Source organism: Equus przewalskii, chromosome 19 (assembly GCF_037783145.1).
Source record: "Equus przewalskii isolate Varuska chromosome 19, EquPr2, whole genome shotgun sequence".
NCBI lineage: Eukaryota > Metazoa > Chordata > Mammalia > Perissodactyla > Equidae > Equus > Equus przewalskii.
In genome coordinates this window covers 20,360,711-20,377,754 of record NC_091849.1, presented here as the reverse complement: position 1 = coordinate 20,377,754, position 17,044 = coordinate 20,360,711, and the positions used below count along the sequence as shown (strand labels likewise).

The following is a 17,044-nucleotide window of genomic DNA, read 5'->3' as shown; positions in this document are numbered from 1 at the left end:
ATGGATGAATGAATGAATGATTTCATGGGCAGAAAGACGGACAGGACAGCTGAAAGTCCTGTCCTGGTTTTCATAAAGCAGATGTTTTACGATGGCAGGTTACAAATAGTCATTTAAGGTAGTATGATATATAATCGCTAAATTTGGGGAGCGCTAGAAACCAGGATGAACGTCTCGAGCAGATCTTTAACTCAATTCACGTGTCTGCACGAAACAGAATCCCCGCTTGGTAGCATCAACCCCTTGGCATTGCGTACTCATCCAATTTGGTACGATCTGGAAGGATAAACACAAAAAGTTTCAACAGATTTGAATTATTTTTGATTCTTCAAAGCTAAGGTATTTTTTACCTCATTCTGATTATAAGTTTTGCTGGAATTAAAAACAGGTGGCATGTGAATATTTGGTAATGCTGGCAGCCAGCTTGCATGTCAACAGAAAACAGAAATTTTCTAATCACATAAATCATATAGCATAATCACATGAAAAAGAGCTCTTTCAATTTCTCTTAGGGAGAAACATTTTTTGAAAAAGTCTAAATCAGAAATCCTCAAGGCCGACACCTCAATAAGCTGTGTCGTGATGAGTCCACCAAATGGTTGGAGAAATACATAGATGTACATTTATTTTTCTAAAAGTCACATTAAATAGTCGACCGGTTTTAAACGTCTGCTGTCAATCAAGAATAAATAAATCCCTGAATTAATTTTTTTCCCCCATTTTGGAAAATGAAATCAGGTCTTTACTTCTGCCACATCTGCCATCAGCAAGGAGAAAGGCAAGAAATGAAATAAGCACTGGCGTCAAGAAAAGCTTACCTCCTCCCCATATTTTTTGTTGGAAAAATAAAATTTGTTTTCCAGTAAGATATTAAAAAAAAAAAAAAAATCTGTTTCTACTCAAGGCTAGAGTTCTATTTATTTTTAAATGAAGCACACCAACCTCCCAAGCACAACTCTGATTTACATCTGGCCAATCCTCCAAATGTGACCCACCAAGTTCATGCTGTTTATTTCTAATGAGTTCTGTGATTTTTGGATAACACGTACGCGAGATAGCAAATTAACTACTGCTAGTCAGCAGCGAGCAAGCAAAAGATGTCTTGGGAAGCTGGTGTGAGCAAACCCTGCAAGTCTCTTTCTAATCGCACTTGCCAGAAACTTGGGGAAGGGAAAAGTGATAAACCCTGCCAAGAAAATCAGTGGTAGAACCCGTTTCCCTTTCCTTTTTCCATGGACTATTTCAACACTCAACCAAGACAGACAACTCAATCTTTCCTCTCCATAATTTCAGGACTGCGGGAAAGGCTCTGGTCCCATTGATAAGTCTTAGAAAAATTAAAATGCCTCACACTGCAAAATGTCGTATCAGTCTGAGTTCCTGTCCTGAACCTATATAGCCCCTTCCATCAAGAGCACTACAGAAGTGAGAGGGGTGTCATTTGCATGCTATAGAAACACATTCTCCAAACACACATATAGATGAGTAGACAAGCCATAGTCAAATCTCCTTATCTAGAGCCAACTGGCCAGAAATATTGTGCAATGGGTCAGCACCAGATGAAAACAAAACAACTAACAAAAAAACAAGAAATGGCGGAACCCCCCCCCCCAAATCAGGTCGCTTCAAATTTAAGAACCCCGGTTTGAAAAGCACCTACTCATGAGAGCGGAAAGACCCCCAAGAGAGCATTCATGCAGGATATTTTCATCTTCTTTCTCATCTGAACCCCAAACCAAACACAAGTCTTTACTATGGTTCTGAGCCATGACGGCAACTAGAATCACCTGGAGGGCCTTGAAGCCACGCTGATGCTGGGACACACCCCACTCACCTCGCCCCTAACCCTACTCAGTTAGAAACTGGAATCTCTTAGGGTCAGGCCAGGTGACCAGTGTTGTTTAAAACCTTCCAGGTGATTCCACTGTGCGGCGTATAGTTGAGAACCACAGCTTTAGAAGTATGCTCTTTGAAAAAGAAACTAGTTTCTCTATCAAATCCACTGTATCAAAGAAATTAGACCTCTAATTTCACTCAGTCTGGCCTGTCTCAGAAAGTCCTGGTCATTACTTCCAGCCGCTGCCACCACGCACACTCCTTAAGGTGGGAGCAGGCGACTCATGCTCTCCACACCTAGAGGGGGAAGCAGCCTCGGGACAGGAAGCAGAAAGCAATGAAAGTGATTCTGTGATTAAAAAGCACAAACTCTGTTTTACTCTACTCACACACCACTTCTGACAGCAAATGTGTGGGGGTTTTGCACACTAAGCAATCCTCCAATTCTTGACAGACATTGAGTGGAGTGGGTGTCCTACAATTTAATTCCGTTCTGACACTGCCTAAAGTTAACACAGACCTCACTAGTTAGGGGCTCAGTCCCACATGATTGCTCCCCACTTCAGATGCCAACTGCAAGTCCGGGTTGCCAACTGCACTTCTGACCAACTGGCTACAAATCAGGGGTTTATTTACGAGAACAGCTCACAGAACATAGAAAAACAGATCACTTACCAGATTACCGTTTTATTATAAAGGATACAACACAAGAACAGCCAGATGGAAGAGATGCATAGGGCAAGATGCGTGGAGCTTCCATCTCTCTCCAGACGTGCCAACCTCCCAGTACCGCCACATATTCAAGTCAGGATCTCTCCAAACCCCTTCTTATAAGGTTTTTACGGTAGCTTCATTACGTAGGCATGATCAAATCACTGATTAAATCGCTGGCCACTGCTGATTAACTCAAACTCCAGCCCCTCTCCCCTCCCTGGAGGCCAGGGCGTTGGGCTAAAAGTGCCAGTTCTCTAACCTGGAGGTTCCCTTGGCAACCGGCCTCCATATTTAGGGGCTTTCCAAAAATCACCTCATTAACAAAACCTCAGGTGTGGTTGAAAGGGGCTTGTTTTGAATATCAAGGCTGGCCCTTTCACCTTTATCCCTCCAGAGCTGTTTCAGGAGCTGGGGACATTAACCACACACTAGAACAAAAGATGCTCGCAATTGCTCTTAGGAAATAACAAGGGTGTTAGGAGCTCTAGCCAGGAGCCAAGGACAAAGACCAAAATGCATATTGCTTATGATATCACAGTGATCCAGGCGTGAGTGCACCATCTGACGTATTTTGAGTGTCTTGGGATGTGTTGCTGTGTTAAACACAAAGACAAATGTAAAACAGGGTGGGTAGAGGGCATCAAATTTTGGTTTCCTTTAGACCAGCGGTTCTCTTAATTCCACCATGCATTAGAATCACCTGAGGGCTTGTTACACACGCCCCCCCCCCACCCCCACCCCACCCCCGAGCCCCGCCCAGAGTCTCTGATTCAGTCCATCTGAGGTAGAGTCCAGCTATTTGCATTTCAAACAAGTTTCCAGGTGATGCAACGCTGCTGGTCTCAGGACCACACCTGGAGAACCACTGCTCTAAACTTCCGGCACCTCCAAACATTCGAAATACCCAAAAGAGATTCTTATTTTTTTTATTTTCCCCCCAGTTTTATTGAGATATAATTAACATACAGCACCATGTAAGTTTAAGGTGTACAGCAAAATGATCTGACTTACACTATGTAATGATTACCACAAGAAGTTTAGTTAGCATCCATCATCTCATATAGGTACCCAAAAAAAGAAAAAGAGAAAAACAAATGTTTTTTCCCTGTGATGAGAACTCTTGGGATCTCTCTCAACAACTTTCAAATATGCCATCAGCAGCGGTAACGACAATCATCGTTTTGTAAATTACTTCCCTAAGAGATTTGTTTTCATAGTATCTGTCTCTACAATGGGAATATTGAACATTGACTAAATATTTGATGTAAAGGAATTATTGTTAATCGTTGTTTTAGGGGTGAAAATAGTATTGTATTTATGTTTTAAGAAACAAAGAGTTCTTATCTTTAAGAGATACACATCGAAAAAAATTTTAAAACACTACAGATAGAGTTGACAACTGCCGCACACGCAGACTCCCTCCTCCCAGCACACGGGCAACCCCTGTCCTGAAGGTAGGACTTCCCATCCCCATGCATGTTTTATATCATTACAACATGCATGTACGAATACATGAAAACAAAACCCAAAATATGATGAAATAACAACATGAACAAGAAACTACAACAAAAGCAAAATGGAGAAGACCCCAGGGAGCAGTGGCCTTTAGGATCTTTGGGGCAGCCCAGAAAAGAGGAAGTGACAGACTGTAGCCATAGAGAGTCAATACAATCCTTTCTCTGGAAATCTTCCCCATCCAGAAAGTCTCTTACCTGAACACGCTGGGTGTTAACACTTCTGTGGTCACCTGAGAGTACTAGGAGAGAAAGGGAAACTGAGTCAAAAGTTGGAAGACTAAATGCAAGGAGGACACAGCAGAGTAAGGTTTCAGTGCTCATTTCTGTCTACTGAAGGTTCCTAGAGGAAAATGCGGAAAGTTAATTGTTGATTAAACTATACCCTTAAGACTAGACTTGGGCAGCTGGCCGGCCCACTGGCCAAGTGGTTAAGTTCACATGCTCCACTTTGGTGGCCCGGGGTTCACCAGTTCGGATACTGGGCTCAGACCTACACACCACTCATCAAGCCATGTGGTGGTGGCGTCTCATATAGAACAAGAATGACTTACAACTAGGATACACAACTGTGTACTGAGGCTTTGGGGAGGAAAAAAAAAGACTAGTCTTGGGTGTGACTGCGCTGGAGCCAGGCCAGGGACTCAGTACAGAATGCTAAGCTCCCCTCCTACCCAGAGTAAAACTGGAAGCCTCCACTGAGGCACCGTTTTAGTACCAGCTCTGCTGCTGCCATTCCAGGGCACTGCGAGCAGGTCCCTCTCCCTTGCCGGGTCTAGATTTCATTACGTGGAAAATGAAGGGTTTTAGATGTTCTCCATAGTGACTCCCAAAGCTGACAGTATATTACTACATTGAAAAAACACTAGCCCTGGGATGCAATCCGAAGAAAAGAAAGGGAGCGAACACGAATATATATGCCAGATCCTAGACAGTTATTTTCTATCACTTATTTCCTTTAACCTCTAAAAGCCTTTTGTAAGGCTAGTCTTGGTACAACAGAAGGCTACGGACAAGCCACGGTGGCTGAGGATGTGCAGTCACTTGCCCAAGGTCATGGAACTAGAAGGAGCAGAGCCATAGATCAAGACCGGGAGCCAGGTGACCCCCGAGGGAGAAGTCCTCCCGCCACACCATGGGCCATTTACTGAGCGTCATCCTGTTGCTGGCAGTCAGGTCAAAGCCAAGGTGAACTTTGACTCCAAGACTTAAAAAGACATGAAGGATTATAACAAGGGTTACATTTGTTTTCTGAGCCCAGACTTATCTTTTTAAAAAATCTGATATTTTGGGAAAACATATTTGATTACAAAATAATTGCCCGACAGAATACCCAGCAAAATTAGCTTATAACATTTCTAATGTGTTTACTTAAAAATTTATATTTTCCTTTCTCTAATATTCTTCGCTTTAAAAAAACAGTTTAGGGAGCGGCCCAGTAGCGCAGCAGTTAAGTTTGCATGTTCCGATACTCGGTGGCCCAGGGTTCGCTGGTTCGGATCCCGGGTGCGGACATGGCACCACTTGGCAGGCCATGCTGTGGCAGGCATCCCACATATAAAGTGGAGGAAGGTGGGCAAGGATGTTAGCTCAGGGCCAGTCTTCCCCAGCAAAAAGAGGAGGATTGGCAGTAGTTAGCTCAGGGCTAATCTTCCTAAAAAAAAAAAAAAAAAAACAGTTTATAACAGCAGATTATGTCTGAATACAAGGAAGAAGCTTGGAGGTTTTGCTCTCCTTTAAAATTTTTAGAAGCTATACCCCCAAACTTCTTACTTTCTAAGTACCTGGTTCCAAAAGCAAAGTTCTTGACAAGTCATAAAAGATTCCACTATTTCACATAGTGGCTATTTTTTTTCTTTAAGGAGAAATAATTTTCTAGGAATTAGAAATATACCACGTTCTGTTAGGCCAAGTCAGCGAAGCAGCTTCAGTGGGTGAACACATTGCATAAAGCGACTATCTTGTTCTCGGGGCTCAAGGTCATATTTCTCTCCATACAGGGATTCACATAATTGGCTATGCACATTCGTCCAGTGAATCAAGGTGGCAAGACAACCTATTAGATAGATCAGTGGTCTGATCTAGGACACAGCTGCTCTGCTCCCTCCAGGCTTAAAATAATTCAGCACTATCAATCTCCCCCATTAAGTACAATTAATTTTATGAAATGGAGAAAATAAGCGCGAGTAAATAAAATGGCTGACACACACCATGCACAGCAGAAAATACCAACTGTGCACAGGACACCAGCTTCCCAGTTCCCACTGACCTCAAGGTGCTAATGAGGAAGCTCTGCAAAGACAGCATTAAAAAGTATCCTACGTTTAGCCAGCCCTAACCCCAATCCAAACTTTACTCCCACACAACAGCAGGAGGGCCTTACTAATTGGAATGAGCAGAGCACGTGGCCTGAAATAGCACAGCACACCTTTCCAGAGTGTTCGGAATTATATACACACACACACATACACACTCCACTCAGATTTCTTAGTTCTTAAAAAAATCTAAATATGCACAATAAATGTGGTTTTTAAAATTAAAGTACACGTTGGTGTGATGATTTAAAGAAAACACAGGTGGAGATGGGTTTTGTAAGCACAAATTTCCCCCTAAGACTGGTGGTAATGACCAGGGATAGAAACAACAAAGATGCCTGGTGAAAAGGGACCCTCTAATCACATTAGCTTGTAGTTCCAAAGGAAGACGGTTGCTCTGAATTTCCCTTTATACATAGCAACTTCAAAAAAATCCCTATTTTCTTAGTACATCTTTATGTAAGGAAGCCTGGGTGCCTTTGAAGCCTTAACACAAAACAAACAAGAGTCTTTACAAGTCCTGTCTGACCACCCAGGGAGAATCAAATAGTATTTTTTTCTCCAGCAGGCCACCCCAGGATACCATGCATAAAAAGGAAAAGGAGGAATTCATCATGTAACTAGGATGTATTTTTCTAGTGTAGTTATTACACTCTTTGAATCTAAAGATTATGGTATATTTTTCACAAGCAAAGCCAAAGAACATCTAATGATTCATTTATTGAGCAAAGGAAGTCTTGAAACAGCAGAAAATAGGTTAAAATCAAGGGAAGAGCAGAGAGGGGGGAGATTAAAGAGTTTGCTTCTCAAAATCCCAAGAACGGAGCAGGGATTTGTAAAGTGCCGATGTTCAGAATGGCAGGACGGTGGAGCCAGGGCCCGGGTGTTCTTTAGGACAAAAACCCCTGGATGAAAGTGCTCAAGGGCTTAGCCTGCAGGAGACACTGGGGGAGGGAGTTTCCTCCGCATCACACTGAAGAGCTTAGCGGCATGAAAGTACTTTAGAATCCTAAGGAGGTCTTACAGTCATAAACATCCTCTAATCACGTCGGGTCCCTGCACCAAATCTCCAGTTGGACCAAATACAGACGAGATCCTGTAGCCAGACGTTAGGGAGCCTCTCCTGTCAGCCCCTGAGCTGTCTTCCCAGGCTCGGTTTCTACCGTTACCATTTGAGCACACGGTGCTCCATGCCCCGGTCCCTGCTGTTTCTCAGGGCTGCAGGGCACTTCTGCCTACACATGCCAGCTCCGATGGTCTTTTATTCACCCAAACGTCCTGCCATCCTCATCTCTCTACTGACTCAACCTTTAAGACGGAAGGATGAAATGGTGTTCACAGACCTCCTCCTGGATCACAGCTCTGCCGCTAACCAGCCTGGTGGCTGTGGGCAAGTCCCTTAATCTCATTCCCTGCCTCAGTTTCTTCATCTGCTCAATGGGGATAATAAAGCCTATCTTACTGTTGTGAACCTTAAATGAGACGAGGAAAATAATCAACTGAAGCTCATCAATTTAGTAAGTGTTACTTCCCTCCCCTCTAACATCCATGCCACGTTCCCCCCACCCAAGCCCTCCTTAACACCTGCAGCCAGAAATAATCACCCCCGTCTCTCAATTCTCCCAACTTCACGGAGCTGTGATTAGTTCCTGGTCACTCTCTAATTATATTATTGCCATCCCTCCGTATGTCAGCACACGTACCAGACTGTGTGCTCTTTGGAGACAGGACCCGTGTTTATCCATGTTTGTATTCTTCCCAACGCCTTAAACGTAACCAAACTATGAGAACCTCTGAATTCTAGAATTAACGTGCCCCATTAAATAATCTAGACAAATCCATTATTCTATAGAAAAGAAAAGTGAGTCCACGTGAGATGAGTAATCACACTACTAGTAATAGAAGCTCTTCCTGCATGACCAACTTGAATGGGCAGGTGGGTGAGCGGCTGGCTGGCTGGCTGGCTGGCTGGACACAGGGACAGACAAAGCAGCAATCAGCTACAGCATCCAAAATGTTGTCAGCAATTCAAACCCTAGTGCAGAGCGTACTGACCCACCATATAATGGCCGCCTCACCACTCATGCTTCCTTTATTTACTAAAAATTTTTAAACGCAATTTCTTCAAAATTCTTTATGAAATCCACATCAAGGAAATTTGCCATGCAAAAGGATTTGAAACAGTATTCCCTTCAACGGCAGGATCTCTTAATTTAAAGTATAATTGTATTCAACACTTTTCAGACAAGCAGCAGCTCACCTTCACCTTGTGTAGATTATTCCTGCCACAGTTTTGACTGAAAACTAATACCATGTGCCAATCACGTGCTTGTCCCCACAGGAAGCCCAGAGACGGACCATCCCTGTGAAGAGCTCACAGCTCAATGTCATTTCTTGCTCTTCGCCTCCATTCTGCCACCTCCATCTGTCCCTCCATTTATTCACTCAAGTGCAGTCCCGGCATGATAAATCCCATCACAGAGATAATGAGAGGAATTATGGAAAGGCAGATTGCAAAGCACTTGGCAAACACTTATGTCTGAAGGTTTTGGATAGAGGAGCCCATCTCCCTTCACTCTCTAAGGTTCAGGAAATGTGGCAAACCTCTCAGATGGCAGGAAGCTCCAAACGAGGACCTGGGCCATCGGAAGAATTTCCCAGAATGCCTCCCTACAGAGCCACAGGATGGACAGGACACAGCCCAGGAAACAAGCTGGAGCAATGCTGCACCATGTTCAAAAATGCCCACCTCTCTCCACACCTCTTAGAACTTTTACACTGACTGGAAACGTGATGTGGGTAATACACCAGTTAGAAAATCCATGGTGATGGATTGTTGGGACTGGAGATAAGATGTGGAAAGCAAGTTCATAGCAACTGAAGACAACACACATAAAACTAATTGTCATAGCATTGTGCTAATCACTGTCCTTTCCTTGTAAGGTTCCAGGATACTCTAGGAGCACCTGAGGGGATTTGAGGAGGCCTTCCCTGCTGGATGGGATCTAATGTCGCTTCATTGGAAGTTGTCCCTTGTCACCCTATCTAAAACAGCACTTCTGGTAACAGCCCTTTATCCCCACACTCTGCTTTATTTCTTTACAGCATTTATTGTTACCTGACACTAAATTATACCATCTTTTTCATTATTGCCAATCTCTCCTGCCAAAACATAAGCTTCTGTAGGCCAGTGACTTTGTCTTCTTCACTTCTATATTCCCAGTACCTACAACTGTATCTGACACCAAATAGGAAGTGAATGAATATCTATTAAATGAGTAAGTGATATCCACTTCCCAGATCAGAAACCTATTAATACAGACCCCTTGGTACTCAGTTACTCACAACAGTGGTTTCTCTTCCCAACACAACAGTATTGGGTTTAAAGTAACAACCCAGCTGAACCTGCCTCTCTCCACTAATACCCGAGGTAACTCAGGAACAAACCCAGAGAGTGAAAGGGGTGCTTTTCATAATTATGCCAGGACAGCAGGTATACGGTGGGAGTGTCCTGGGCAAGCTGGAATATTGAGTCACTTTTTTGTTTTTGGTGAGGAAGATCAGCCCTGAGCTAACATCTGTGCCAATTGTCCTCTATTTTGTATGTGGGATGCTGCCACAGCATGGCCCAATGAGGGGTTCACAGACCTGCACCTGGGATCCCAACCCACGAACCCCAGGCTGCCAAAGCAGAGCGTGTGAATTTAACCACTATACCACTGGGCCAGCCCCAGGCACGCAAAATCTTTTTTAAAGTATAACAAAGTATATACTTTGTCTATCTTTTCTTCCTTTCATTATAAGCCATCTTTTCTGCTAAAACTAGGATTAGATTAACTATTAATTTAGCAACATATAGGTTTTTCAATTCCAAATTAAACTTTTCACAAGCACATTTGTGCAGGGTAGAATTTCAGTTCAGCTCCAATAGACTGAGAAACCTTTTTCTTCATTTTTCTTGCTACTTCAAGAATAACTCAACAATATCACAATTGCATCCTGGATTCTCCTCTCCATCTTTTTCCCCAAACCGAGAAATTTTCTCAACAAAATCGCTTTCAGTGAACACATTTTAAACAATAATAATAAACTGCAATACTTCTAAAGTTTCTATTCAATCTATAGATAGGGTGGCCTAGTGACATGCTCTTCTGCAATATGTGTGAGAAAATGCAATATGCACATTAGAAAATATAGGTTTTCCCTCTCTGTACATGAGCAAGCCTCAACTTTCTCACATATGAAAATGCTGATTTGAAGTCCTTCCACCGGCCCCTGAAATGGTCTCCAAACACAGGGAGGAAAAGAGTGGGATCTCTAAAGAAGTAGTTGAGGAAGGAAGAAAGGGAGAGAGGATGGGAAGGAAGGGGGAGGGACTGAAAGAAAAGATTCCGCAGGGAAGGCAGGCAGCAACGCCAAGACAGAATTCAGCTGCAAACGACCTTTTGCCCTCCAATGACAGGGAGCTCAGACACCTTCAAAGCAGGGACAAGCTTTCCAGCAGAAGGCCAGGACACTCCTGCAAGATAATCTGAGCCATTTTTCCTTTTTCTTGAAGAACAGCAGTAGCGTCTGCCAAAATTTGTCCTTGACCTGCCCATCTATCTTTTTCCTCCCCGTTTGTGAGCTCGCCTCCTATCTATCACGGGAGGCAAACCCCTCTGCTCCTCACTCTAGTCCCAGTTTCACTCATCCTCGGGAACAACAAAGACATTTGTGAAGGCTTGCCAACATGTGGCCCCGTGGTAGACATTGAACAAATGAAAGTTAACAGACTCCGTCCCATCTTTGAGGAACTTCCTGAAGAGCTCATTGTTTGGTTTTATAAATTTTACCACCAGAAAAACTCCGGGTGTGTGTCCTATTAACAGCAGGTCTGTGGCTTTGGGTACAGAGAGCAGCACATTTTACAAGCCCCTGTAAATCAAAGTGAGTGCTCTCTCACTCAAGCACCGTTGGCCAGTGCAAGCACGAAATGGATTTCGAAACCATGAAACCAACTCTTTCTAAGGAATGCCTTCCTTTCTTCTTTTTCCAATGCATTGGAGTTGTTTCTGCAATCCTGAAATAGCGCGGTCTTGTTCAGGACACAGCCGACCAGAGCTCAATAAATATCTGAACCCTGTCTTCCTGACACACATTAAGTAATTATTTCCCAGGATCATTATGCCAGACACATCACTTCACCCAGCGAAATGGTCAAGTGCAAAAAATATTAAATGGAAACGAGAAAGGGGGGCAGTAGGGTTTCTTCTCTTCAAGGGCACAGAGAGTCTTCCTCTCTGTAAATGCATATGTTAAAAGTTAATTTTACCTCAAAACATTTCTCTTCTCATGTTTCAAAATACCACACGCTCTGAATGATTTTAATCCAGAAAATAAAAATTTCTGAGATTTTCCTGTAGGGCAGCTCAAATGCTGGAGGAACATTTGATATTTTCAGTTTTCCTGAAGATCAGAAGGACTTTCAGAATAATGCATTTTTTTCCTCAACAAAGGGCTTCTGCAAAGCTTACTGTGCTGAATAGAATCATTCTGACAGTCTTAATGTATTCTTTTCAGGAAGGCCCTGTTCAGAGAATTCCACAGAAAAAAAAAATCGGTATCCCAGGAAAGCACCAATCTAAATCATTACGGTTTCTTGTAAATAGATGAGGCTGAAGGATTTTCAATATATTCTAGATACTAGATTGAGGGGGGGAAATAGGAGTGATAATCTTCAATATTACATAATACTCACATTCCCTCGATGAACCAATATTAAAACAAATATTTGAAAGATGTGCCAGTCTTTCAAAGAACATCTCACAGGAAAGCCACTTTCAGAATCCAGCTGCAAGACAAAAATATCCCTAAGGTAGGAAATATAAATTTGCATCATTGTTGCAACTGAGAATAATAGCCCCAATAACAAGAATAATTGTAGCATGATATGATTATAACAAGGAACCTTTCATCCAGGAATCGGAATGTTTTGTAACTATTCTCTCTTGCTAGGATGACCTGACCAGGGAATTAGAACACGAGGAATTTTAATGACTTGTCTCAGGTCACTGGTCAGCTTGAATGGCGGACCAAAATGTAAACACTTGATTGTGCTCTGCTGATCTAAAAAATCAGCCACATAACTTCCAATTAATAATTTGGAGAATCCTGTTTCAGAGCCATTTTCAAGGAATCCCATATTCGTCCTTCCAGTAATTCTGCTTTCGCCCCTTTTTCTCTGTTTCCATTACCGTCACCATAGCATACGTAAGGTGATGGAGAACTGGGGAAAGTTCCCGGGTGTTCTCCCTAAGTGTAATCAATCAAATCAATCAATCTCTCTCTCTCTCTCCCTCTCTCCCTCCCTTTCTCTCTCTCTTACTGACCTACATGCCTCTAGGACAGGATAGAAAGCAAAGCTTTCTCAAAGGATATGGTTTTATCATATCCTACCACAGGACAGGAAGCAAGATGGTTCCCCATTGACTATCAGAATATTTAAAGTTCTCTACCATCGATCTCATGCTTTCGTCATTTGTCATCACACAGCTGACCAGGGACATCTCCAGTTCTCCTTGTTCCCTTGACATGTTTGTCCATGCTATAGTGAACTCTGCCTAGAAAGCCGCCATGCTTTCTATTTGCCTGGGTTTCCTAAATACACACCCAGGGATCAAGATATTAGAGTTAAAAGCAATCTTGGAGTCCCTTAGTCCAACCCTGCCACCTATCTACACAGCCAGCCATATAGACATCCAACTTCTCCTTCACACCTTCCGGATGAGGAATTCACCGTTCTGACAAACAGGGCTCTGTCAGACATTTTAACTGTGAGAAAACTCTTATTTGAGCTGAACTCTTGTATGCTCACTGGTACATCCACCCAATAGGCCCAATTCTGCACCCTAGATTGATCTATAACAAATCACCTTGTTCTGGAACAAAATGGTCTTTGCAATGTTTGAAAACCACTGTTATGTTTGTCCATAATCTTCATAGCTCCAAGCTCATTTGCCAAGGCCCTTCAACTATTCCTCATGGGACCTGGTTTCTAGAAGTTTTTCCATCCAAAACACCCTCTAATTCAGTGCTGCCTAATATTATTCATGTCATGCACACAGAGAAATGATAATATCTGCACAGCAAATCGGAAAAATAAATAAGGGTTTGGGGCAGGGCCGACTCAGACCCTAGGTTCAGGTCCCAGCCAGGACTGTGGGGGTGGATGCCTAGCACGCTCGTAAGCCATGCATGGTACCCAAATGGGACGCTCTAGGCTAATTTTACTGGTTACTCTTTTAAAATCTGGCACCCCAAATTGAACACATTCTGCACAGACCCTATCAAATCCAATTTATTTCATCAAACCTTCCTCCAATAACTAAGCCAACACTCTTTTTTCCTCTTCCTGATTACTAAGTGCATAATATCTGCTTGAGCTGAATTTGACATGTGACATCATGCCATTTGACTATATTTACTTGAGGATTTTCCTAAATGAGCATCTTATTTCACGTGTGTCCGATTCACTTTCCCCAAATGACTATAACTTCGTTAGGGGCTGTGTATCATTGTCATCATCATTATGCCTATGAGTACACAGGACAAGTCTGGGCACACAGTAGGACCTCCCCAAAACATCTGCAGACCTGACGATGCAGCCTCTGGACAGGAAAGCCATGGCTTAGAGGCTATGGTCTGGTTCAAAGATACAAACCTCACCTGAAGAGGAAGTTTATCGTTCTGCCTGTTTATTCAGGCAGAATCTAAACAATGACACAGACTTTCAGACTGGAAAACTCAGTACAAATAAACGCTCCCAGACAGGTCCCGATTGGGAAGGAGGGCCGTGGAATTCCTTTTCCTATCTGGGTTATTAGACCCAGACACTCGTCATTCAAGTTATAAACACTGTTAAATGACATTGCAAGGTTTTATTTAAAGCTATGTTTGCTTTCAGATTAGACTTTAACATTTAATAAATTTCCCATCAGAATATGGGAAGAGTGGAGAGTATTTTGATTCAAGCTTTATTTCAAGTATGAAACTCAAGCTGTGCTCGTTAAAACAGGCTCTAGTTATAATTCAGCCTCACAGTAAGGTCAAGACTCTTGGATTGCCCTAATCCTCTTCCTTTAGGGCTGAAATGCCTGGGAAATCAGTGAATTTACATATTCTTCCTTGACCACAAAGCTAAGTCACAGGGTCCTAGCCAAACTCTTGTCTCACTCCTCTGGATTCCAGCTGATTCAGCCCTGTACAGCTCAGCTCAGGATTCACCTTGGAGAGAGCGAACCTGAAGGGAACAGTCCTGCCACAAACAGAGGCAACGCCTCCCTTCCTGGAGATGGAGACCTCACTCTCTTTTTCCTCCTCTCTCACCTCTCTTGGTAGGTACAAGCCTGTAAATTTGGAACTCTGATAGATGAATGAGAAGTCGGCACTGGTCCCTCTGGACTCGATCCATTTTTAAGTGAGCTCTGAGAACTTGGACACTTTACAGATCCCGGAAGAATGAAATACAAGGAGAGAAAAGGAAGTTTGACACATGCAGAGACGTGATCTCTGGGGTTGAGGAGAAGCTGAGAGAAGGGAAATATTAAGACAAGATGCCTAATACAAGCTTAATTGACTGATCACACTACTGAAGAATCAAGACTGGCTTCTCCATTCAAGTTTGAATGTTGAGCAGTTACTATGAACTTGTAACTTCACGCAAAAAAATCTGGTGGCTAAGGATTTTATTGCCGCCCTTGAATTCATCTTCACATTCCCTCTGCTTGTCCTGTCTCTTCAAGGCAGGTGGAGTAAGAGGGGAAAAGTGATTTCACATGGAAGGTAAAAGATAATGTAAAAACAGCTGCATGCAAAACAGACCAAGCTTGCCCTTCTTACCTTTATGAATCCCAAGCAGAGAAAAAGCGATAATTCTGACGCGACCCGGGGATAAGGGCGGAGCCGGCCTGGGGCAAAGTTTCAAAGCAGATTTTCAGTGCAAAATTAAATCCCAACTCTGAGTCTATCTCTGAAAATGACACTGCCATACAAATCTGGGCTGCTCATTAGAAGCCAACACTCTTCTGAAGTGCCACCAATCCATGAGTTTAGGCTGTACTGAGGGATCTATTAATTTTAAATCTGCAGTAGGACCTTTAAAAGTCTGAAGGGTGGATGGCATAGGGACAGCAAAAACTAACTGTTTAGTCCACATTAATATAATCAGCAAACAACTGGTAAAGAAAACAAAAATCTCCATCCTAATCCACCTTAATATCCATTTCTTTTTAATTAGTAACTAAGACAATTTGAAAGAAAGGACAATAATGTCAGCTTAATACCTAATTTGATGCTAGACACTTAGTAGGTGCTTGATAAATTATCAACGCATGAACAACACATCCTTAAAAACACCAGAATTTACTAAATAAAAACAATAAATTGAAGATTGCTTTCTCATGGGCAAGGAAAGAAAATCAAAATTACATTATTGCTTAAGTTTCCCACAGGACCATGACTAAAGGAAATGAGCATCTAAAAAAAGTAATAAAAACATTTCATGATTCACAGGACTTATGCTGTATCTCTTTCAAATTAACTGATTCTGTAATCAGTTGCATCATCCTTGTGCAATGAGTATGCCTCAGGAAAACAAAAGGACATTGTGTGAGCTGAACCAAAATTGCTGTGAGGCTAGAGTTTCTCTGAGACACGTGCAGGTATAAGATATACCTCTAAGTGCTATAAGATAATATTAAGACAAATGCTTTCCATCAGGCTGCCTTATTATGAACTGTTGTCCACACAGGGTTTTTCTGAGTGTACACAACCCTCAAATTTTCTCCACTGTCTATCATGACTAAGATTAGCTCCAGAGTCTTTCCACAATCTGTTTTTGCTGACTCTTGTCTATGGGCATGGCTTATAATTTTTCATTATTTTCACACGTACATCTTGGTGGGGATTCATTTTACATTTAGAAATAAACCAATCTACTCTAAATTACTTAGCTACAAATGCATGGAAATATCTCACTTTGGGTAAGCACTTCACAGTTTCTCAGGTTCTTCTATTTAAAAGAAATTAAATTTTTTATCTTCTCAGTGACCCATTTTAATTTTTTTAAGGAACAAGAGTCATTCTGTACAAGGTTGCACTGTATTGTTCAGTGATGTCCAACAAAATGAAGCCAAATGGACTTCAGACACAAAAGGATCAGATTTCGCCTGAGTTTTAAACAAAAAAGAACCTTCTCCCACTAAAATAATTCAAAAGGTAAAATTAAGTCTGTATATCTCTGGAAGGCTTTATTTCTCAAATTACAAAAGGACTATCTTTGGTAAACTCCTAAAGAGATAATACACACCACATTTCCTTCTTGGCAATGCTCGCATTTGATTTCCTAATAAATCCATTTTGTTAAAACACTTACTCATTTCAACTTTGGGGCAGAAAATAAAGATATGATATATTGTTCTTTTTCACTTGAAAAACAACCTTCAAATTACTTTTATATAATGATGTTTACGTAGATTTGAATAAGTGAATTTGAACTTTTTGATCCATGTAGGTAAAATAAATTGGTATCCTTAGATTCAGGCAGACCAAAATATCAAGATGTTCAGCGGTGGAAGAAAGCAAGGATCGAATGTTCTCTGAAAACGGGACCATGTCTTGAACCAA

General features: G+C 42.1%; 1 long non-coding RNA gene across 5 annotated transcripts in view; it reads right to left on the bottom strand.

Annotated features, from left to right (window-relative positions):
* Nucleotides 1-17,044, bottom strand: part of LOC103555097 (uncharacterized) — a 363,041-nt gene that overhangs the window by 270,139 nt on the left and 75,858 nt on the right. For 2 of the 5 annotated variants that reach the window (XR_011529647.1, XR_011529646.1), the window contains exon 3: nucleotides 4,263-4,306. The exons of the other annotated variants lie outside the window; for them this stretch is intronic. This is a non-coding gene — a long non-coding RNA (uncharacterized lncRNA). The remainder of the gene's footprint in view (nucleotides 1-4,262; nucleotides 4,307-17,044) is intronic. 5 annotated transcript variants of the gene reach the window in all.